Below are 7500 nucleotides of genomic sequence, written 5' to 3' on the forward strand. Positions count from 1 at the left end.
TGTACCAGATTATCGCTTAACCTAACTGTGGCTGTACCAGATTATCGCTTAACCTAACTGTGGCTGTACCAGATTATCGCTTAACCTAACTGTGGCTGTACCAGATTATCGCTTAACCTAACTCAATTTGTCCCTTAACCTAACTCAATTTGTCCCTTAACCTAACTCAATTTGTCCCTTAACCTAACTCAATTTGTCCCTTAACCTAACTCAAGTTGTCCCTTAACCTAACTCAATTTGTCCCTTAACCTAACTCAATTTGTCCCTTAACCTAACTCAATTTGTCCCTTAACCTAACTCAATTTGTCCCTTAACCTAACTCAATTTGTCCCTTAACCTAACTCAAGTTGTCCCTTAACCTAACTCAATTTGTCCCTTAACCTAACTCAATTTGTCCCTTAACCTAACTCAATTTGTCCCTTAACCTAACTCAATTTGTCCCTTAACCTAACTCAATTTGTCCCTTAACCTAACTCAATTTGTCCCTTAACCTAACTCAATTTGTCCCTTAACCTAACTCAATTTGTCCCTTAACCTAACTCAAGTTGTCCCTTAACCTAACTCAAGTTGTCCCTTAACCTAACTCAAGTTGTCCCTTAACCTAACTCAAGTTGTCCCTTAACCTAACTCAAGTTGTCCCTTAACCTAACTCAAGTTGTCCCTTAACCTAACTCAAGTTGTCCCTTAACCTAACTCAAGTTGTCCCTTAACCTAACTCAAGTTGTCCCTTAACCTAACTCAAGTTGTCCCTTAACCTAACTCAAGTTGTCCCTTAACCTAACTCAAGTTGTCCCTTAACCTAACTCAAGTTGTCCCTTAACCTAACTCAAGTTGTCCCTTAACCTAACTCAAGTTGTCCCTTAACCTAACTCAATTTGTCCCTTAACCTAACCCACGTTGTCCCTTAACCTAACTCAAGTTGTCCCTTAACCTAACTCAATTTGTCCCTTAACCTAACTCAATTTGTCCCTTAACCTAACTCAATTTGTCCCTTAACCTAACTCAATTTGTCCCTTAACCTAACTCAAGTTGTCCCTTAACCTAACTCAAGTTGTCCCTTAACCTAACTCAAGTTGTCCCTTAACCTAACTCAAGTTGTCCCTTAACCTAACTCAAGTTGTCCCTTAACCTAACTCAAGTTGTCCCTTAACCTAACTCAAGTTGTCCCTTAACCTAACTCAAGTTGTCCCTTAACCTAACTCAAGTTGTCCCTTAACCTAACTCAAGTTGTCCCTTAACCTAACTCAAGTTGTCCCTTAACCTAACTCAATTTGTCCCTTAACCTAACTCAAGTTGTCCCTTAACCTAACTCAAGTTGTCCCTTAACCTAACTCAATTTGTCCCTTAACCTAACTCAATTTGTCCCTTAACCTAACTCAAGTTGTCCCTTAACCTAACTCAAGTTGTCCCTTAACCTAACTCAAGTTGTCCCTTAACCTAACTCAAGTTGTCCCTTAACCTAACTCAAGTTGTCCCTTAACCTAACTCAAGTTGTCCCTTAACCTAACTCAAGTTGTCCCTTAACCTAACTCAAGTTGTCCCTTAACCTAACTCAAGTTGTCCCTTAACCTAACTCAAGTTGTCCCTTAACCTAACTCAAGTTGTCCCTTAACCTAACTCAAGTTGTCCCTTAACCTAACTCAAGTTGTCCCTTAACCTAACTCAAGTTGTCCCTTAACCTAACTCAAGTTGTCCCTTAACCTAACTCAATTTGTCCCTTAACCTAACTCAATTTGTCCCTTAACCTAACTCAATTTGTCCCTTAACCTAACTCAAGTTGTCCCTTAACCTAACTCAATTTGTCCCTTAACCTAACTCAATTTGTCCCTTAACCTAACTCAATTTGTCCCTTAACCTAACTCAATTTGTCCCTTAACCTAACTCAATTTGTCCCTTAACCTAACTCAAGTTGTCCCTTAACCTAACTCAATTTGTCCCTTAACCTAACTCAAGTTGTCCCTTAACCTAACTCAAGTTGTCCCTTAACCTAACTCAAGTTGTCCCTTAACCTAACTCAAGTTGTCCCTTAACCTAACTCAAGTTGTCCCTTAACCTAACTCAAGTTGTCCCTTAACCTAACTCAAGTTGTCCCTTAACCTAACCCACGTTGTCCCTTAACCTAACCCACGTTGTCCCTTAACCTAACCCACGTTGTCCCTTAACCTAACCCACGTTGTCCCTTAACCTAACCCACGTTGTCCCTTAACCTAACCCACGTTGTCCCTTAACCTAACCCACGTTGTCCCTTAACCTAACCGACGTTGTCCCTTAACCTAACCGACGTTGTCCCTTAACCTAACCGACGTTGTCCCTTAACCTAACCGACGTTGTCCCTTAACCTAACCCACGTTGTCCCTTAACCTAACCCACGTTGTCCCTTAACCTAACCCACGTTGTCCCTTAACCTAACCCACGTTGTCCCTTAACCTAACCCACGTTGTCCCTTAACCTAACCCACGTTGTCCCTTAACCTAACCCACGTTGTCCCTTAACCTAACCCACGTTGTCCCTTAACCTAACCCACGTTGTCCCTTAACCTAACCCACGTTGTCCCTTAACCTAACCCACGTTGTCCCTTAACCTAACCCACGTTGTCCCTTAACCTAACCCACGTTGTCCCTTAACCTAACCCACGTTGTCCCTTAACCTAACCCACGTTGTCCCTTAACCTAACCCACGTTGTCCCTTAACCTAACCCACGTTGTCCCTTAACCTAACCCACGTTGTCCCTTAACCTAACCCACGTTGTCCCTTAACCTAACCCACGTTGTCCCTTAACCTAACCCACGTTGTCCCTTAACCTAACCCACGTTGTCCCTTAACCTAACCCACGTTGTCCCTTAACCTAACCCACGTTGTCCCTTAACCTAACCCACGTTGTCCCTTAACCTAACCCACGTTGTCCCTTTGCCTAACATAGTTCACTGCTCGGAATCTCTGGTGTCGTTGTTATCCTCATGTAGATGTCTTGCGAGTGTTGCTTACTTTCCACATATTCCTGCTATCCACTGTCAATTGTACTGCAATAGGACTATATCGCCGACCCCCCCCCTCCCCCCCCTCTGTCCCCCTCTGTCCCCCTCTTTGTGTCTCTGTCCTCTCAAGCTGGTCGGTCTGGCGTTTGAGTGTTAAATGAGCCTCGCAGCTGTTCAGTTGCATTCAGATGTCGACGCCCTCAGTGTACGTCGTGGTATGGTCTGTGTCCATTGTCCGCTGATGTCGTACGCGTAACCCACACGCTGTACCGATCATCGGTCGTTACGTACAGAGTGAAGTAGTGTGATACGTGTGACCGTACGCTGGCTGTGCCCAACGGTGTCGAATCTCAATTTCCATATGTTGTGCTTGATGCTACTTGTCTCGTCTCCCAATAACAGCTAGGTTGCACTGTGGTACGCCGTAGAGGCGTGTGGGAGGAACGTACGAACGCATTGTATGTCACCCTGGGTCGCTGGGGGTGGTGGTGCGGTGAGTCAGGTCAGGTCAGGTCAGCGTGAGCCGTCTGATGTAGTGACGCGTGTATTCCGACTTTGTCGTATTGCCTCACACAAAGTGCTACCCTGGTGGACCGCGTTCCATATCTGGGACATGCCGCAGATGCCGGTTGACAGTGGATCGCGGAAGGTACATCGCATACGTGCGCGGGCCACCTTCCACGTGTTCTCTTCTGCACATGTCGCAGTGTGTATGTGGTCTGATGTAGCGTGTCGTGACACATGACATCCTGGCATGCAAGAATTGTTGAATTCGCAAATGTAGGTGGACATCTACGTTTACTGCCCAAGATACGCAAATGAACTGGAAATCCGTTGTTGAGCGGTTGTTCACGCTGGAGGTGAATCTGTGATGGCGACGATCGGTACAGCTATTAACCGGTTGTTTCAGCGGTACCCGCCACATCCACACGCGTGACTAGGCCCATGTGGGTATGAAGCGATACGCGGCGGTGGCTTGGTGGGACTGTTCCCGGCCGGTGAAGGGGGGCCGCCCGGCGTGTTGGCCGCGCGCTGCGTGGGCGCACGCGCAACAGGCGGCTGGTGGGGGGCGCCGAGTGGCAGGAGCGCCAGCCGACGGGCCCGGCAGGCGGCGCAGCTACGCTGCGGCGCACCCTGCACGCGGCGCCTGGCGGCCAAAGTTGGTTCAGCCGAGCCCGGTGCGAAGCGCGGTGGACATCTGCAGTGTGCTGGTCTGATTGAGGACTGTGTGCGTTGAGGATGCGCCGCCGCCTGGCACTCGGCGCCGCGACGCCGTCTGCTGCTCGGTCGCCCCAGCGGTTCTCGCAGGTGGTTTGTATCGCAGTTGTGCGGACGTGTTGGCGCGTGCGCTGTGCTGGGAGAGTTCGCTTCTGCACCCAAGTGGGGCTTTGCCCTTGTGTGGCGCTGGCGTTGGAGCTGCCGGTCACCATAGGTGGCGCGTGTTGTCTCCCGCCGGCAATGCCACGACAGCACGCTCCCGGGCCTCTGTCGGCAGCGGCAAGCTCAGTTGGGAGCAAGGGTGTTCGCACTAAAACCGTCTACTCGCCTAACTCCGGGCGATTGCGCCTCTCTCGAAACCGACCAAGTACCTAGGACGGCGCTGCGCGCCGCCGGGACCTGAGAGGGTTTCGAGGTGTATCGTGCAGGGGAGCTCGGCTTCCTCCTGTTTGCAGAATAATTGAGCGGACGCTTGCGTGTTCGCGCGGGCCCCCGGGACACACTCCCGGGCGGCCGGCTGCTCAGCTCTAGTTGACGCAGCTCCCTGGTTGATCCTGCCAGTAGTCATATGCTTGTCTCAAAGATTAAGCCATGCATGTCTCAGTACAAGCCGCATTAAGGTGAAACCGCGAATGGCTCATTAAATCAGTTATGGTTCCTTAGATCGTACCCACGTTACTTGGATAACTGTGGTAATTCTAGAGCTAATACATGCAAACAGAGTCCCGACCAGAGATGGAAGGGACGCTTTTATTAGATCAAAACCAATCGGATTGGCTTGTCTGGTCCGTTTGCCTTGGTGACTCTGAATAACTTTGGGCTGATCGCACGGTCCTCGTACCGGCGACGCATCTTTCAAATGTCTGCCTTATCAACTGTCGATGGTAGGTTCTGCGCCTACCATGGTTGTAACGGGTAACGGGGAATCAGGGTTCGATTCCGGAGAGGGAGCCTGAGAAACGGCTACCACATCCAAGGAAGGCAGCAGGCGCGCAAATTACCCACTCCCGGCACGGGGAGGTAGTGACGAAAAATAACGATACGGGACTCATCCGAGGCCCCGTAATCGGAATGAGTACACTTTAAATCCTTTAACGAGTATCTATTGGAGGGCAAGTCTGGTGCCAGCAGCCGCGGTAATTCCAGCTCCAATAGCGTATATTAAAGTTGTTGCGGTTAAAAAGCTCGTAGTTGGATTTGTGTCCCACGCTGTTGGTTCACCGCCCGTCGGTGTTTAACTGGCATGTATCGTGGGACGTCCTGCCGGTGGGGCGAGCCGAAGGGGTGCTTTCGCGTCCCGAGGCGGACCCCGTTTAAATCCTACCAGGGTGCTCTTTGTTGAGTGTCTCGGTGGGCCGGCACGTTTACTTTGAACAAATTAGAGTGCTTAAAGCAGGCAAGCCCGCCTGAATACTGTGTGCATGGAATAATGGAATAGGACCTCGGTTCTATTTTGTTGGTTTTCGGAACCCGAGGTAATGATTAATAGGGACAGGCGGGGGCATTCGTATTGCGACGTTAGAGGTGAAATTCTTGGATCGTCGCAAGACGAACAGAAGCGAAAGCATTTGCCAAGTATGTTTTCATTAATCAAGAACGAAAGTTAGAGGTTCGAAGGCGATCAGATACCGCCCTAGTTCTAACCATAAACGATGCCAGCCAGCGATCCGCCGCAGTTCCTCCGATGACTCGGCGGGCAGCCTCCGGGAAACCAAAGCTTTTGGGTTCCGGGGGAAGTATGGTTGCAAAGCTGAAACTTAAAGGAATTGACGGAAGGGCACCACCAGGAGTGGAGCCTGCGGCTTAATTTGACTCAACACGGGAAACCTCACCAGGCCCGGACACCGGAAGGATTGACAGATTGATAGCTCTTTCTTGATTCGGTGGGTGGTGGTGCATGGCCGTTCTTAGTTGGTGGAGCGATTTGTCTGGTTAATTCCGATAACGAACGAGACTCTAGCCTGCTAACTAGTCGCGTGACATCCTTCGTGCTGTCAGCGATTACTTTTCTTCTTAGAGGGACAGGCGGCTTCTAGCCGCACGAGATTGAGCAATAACAGGTCTGTGATGCCCTTAGATGTTCTGGGCCGCACGCGCGCTACACTGAAGGAATCAGCGTGTCTTCCTAGGCCGAAAGGTCGGGGTAACCCGCTGAACCTCCTTCGTGCTAGGGATTGGGGCTTGCAATTGTTCCCCATGAACGAGGAATTCCCAGTAAGCGCGAGTCATAAGCTCGCGTTGATTACGTCCCTGCCCTTTGTACACACCGCCCGTCGCTACTACCGATTGAATGATTTAGTGAGGTCTTCGGACTGGTACGCGGCATCGACTCTGTCGTTGCCGATGCTACCGGAAAGATGACCAAACTTGATCATTTAGAGGAAGTAAAAGTCGTAACAAGGTTTCCGTAGGTGAACCTGCGGAAGGATCATTACCGACTAGACTGCATGTCTTTCGATGTGCGTGTCGTGTCGCGCAACACGCTACCTGTACGGCAGTGGCCGTGCGCCGCGTGCGGAACCACGCGTGCCTCTCAAAACTAGCGGAAGTGTTGTTGTTGTGTGGTACGAGCGCTGAAGCTCTGGAGCGGCTGGCCTGCGGTACCTGGCGCCTGGCGCCGGTTTTGAATGACGTTCGCCCGAGTGCCTGTCCGCTCCGGTGTGGAGCCGTACGACGCCCATCGGCTGTGAGGCCGTTGGACACAAAAAAAATAGTGGAACAGGGGCCGTCAGACGCCTCAGTCCCGCAAATGCTACTGTCTTGAAAGAGACAGTGGGAGACTGAAAAGGAAAAGATCACCCAGGACGGTGGATCACTCGGCTCGTGGGTCGATGAAGAACGCAGCAAATTGCGCGTCGACATGTGAACTGCAGGACACATGAACATCGACGTTTCGAACGCACATTGCGGTCCATGGATTCCGTTCCCGGGCCACGTCTGGCTGAGGGTCGGCTACGTATACTGAAGCGCGCGGCGTTTGTCCCGCTTCGGAGACGTGGGAGTGTCGTGGTCGCCTGTGTGGCCGGCCGCGTCTCCTTAAACGTGCGATGCGCGCCCGTCGCCTGGCGGTTCGCATACCGGTACTTTCTCGGTAGCGTGCACAGCCGGCTGGCGGTGTGGCGTGCGACACCTCGTACAACGACCTCAGAGCAGGCGAGACTACCCGCTGAATTTAAGCATATTACTAAGCGGAGGAAAAGAAACTAACAAGGATTCCCCCAGTAGCGGCGAGCGAACAGGGAAGAGTCCAGCACCGAACCCCGCAGGCTGCCGCCTGTCGTGGCATGTGGTGTTTGGGAGGGTCCAC

The 7500-nt window shown here is 50.9% G+C and overlaps 3 non-coding genes across 3 annotated transcripts in view; all 3 read left to right on the top strand.

Annotated features, from left to right (window-relative positions):
* The first annotated feature begins 4734 nt into the window (after window positions 1-4734).
* Window positions 4735-6627, top strand: LOC126325313 (small subunit ribosomal RNA). The gene has a single exon (XR_007560004.1). It is a non-coding gene; the product is annotated as a small subunit ribosomal RNA (ribosomal RNA).
* A 362-nt stretch (window positions 6628-6989) lies between these two features.
* Window positions 6990-7144, top strand: LOC126325310 (5.8S ribosomal RNA). The gene has a single exon (XR_007560001.1). It is a non-coding gene; the product is annotated as a 5.8S ribosomal RNA (ribosomal RNA).
* Window positions 7145-7332: 188 nt separating this feature from the next.
* The window catches only part of LOC126325306 (large subunit ribosomal RNA), a 4222-nt gene continuing 4054 nt past the window's right edge, over window positions 7333-7500 (top strand). Inside the window, exon 1 of the ribosomal RNA XR_007559998.1 lies at window positions 7333-7500. This exon is cut by the window's right edge and continues 4054 nt beyond it. This is a non-coding gene — a ribosomal RNA (large subunit ribosomal RNA).

Source organism: Schistocerca gregaria, unplaced genomic scaffold (genome assembly GCF_023897955.1).
Source record: "Schistocerca gregaria isolate iqSchGreg1 unplaced genomic scaffold, iqSchGreg1.2 ptg000917l, whole genome shotgun sequence".
In the NCBI taxonomy this organism is placed as follows: Eukaryota; Metazoa; Arthropoda; class Insecta; order Orthoptera; family Acrididae; genus Schistocerca; species Schistocerca gregaria.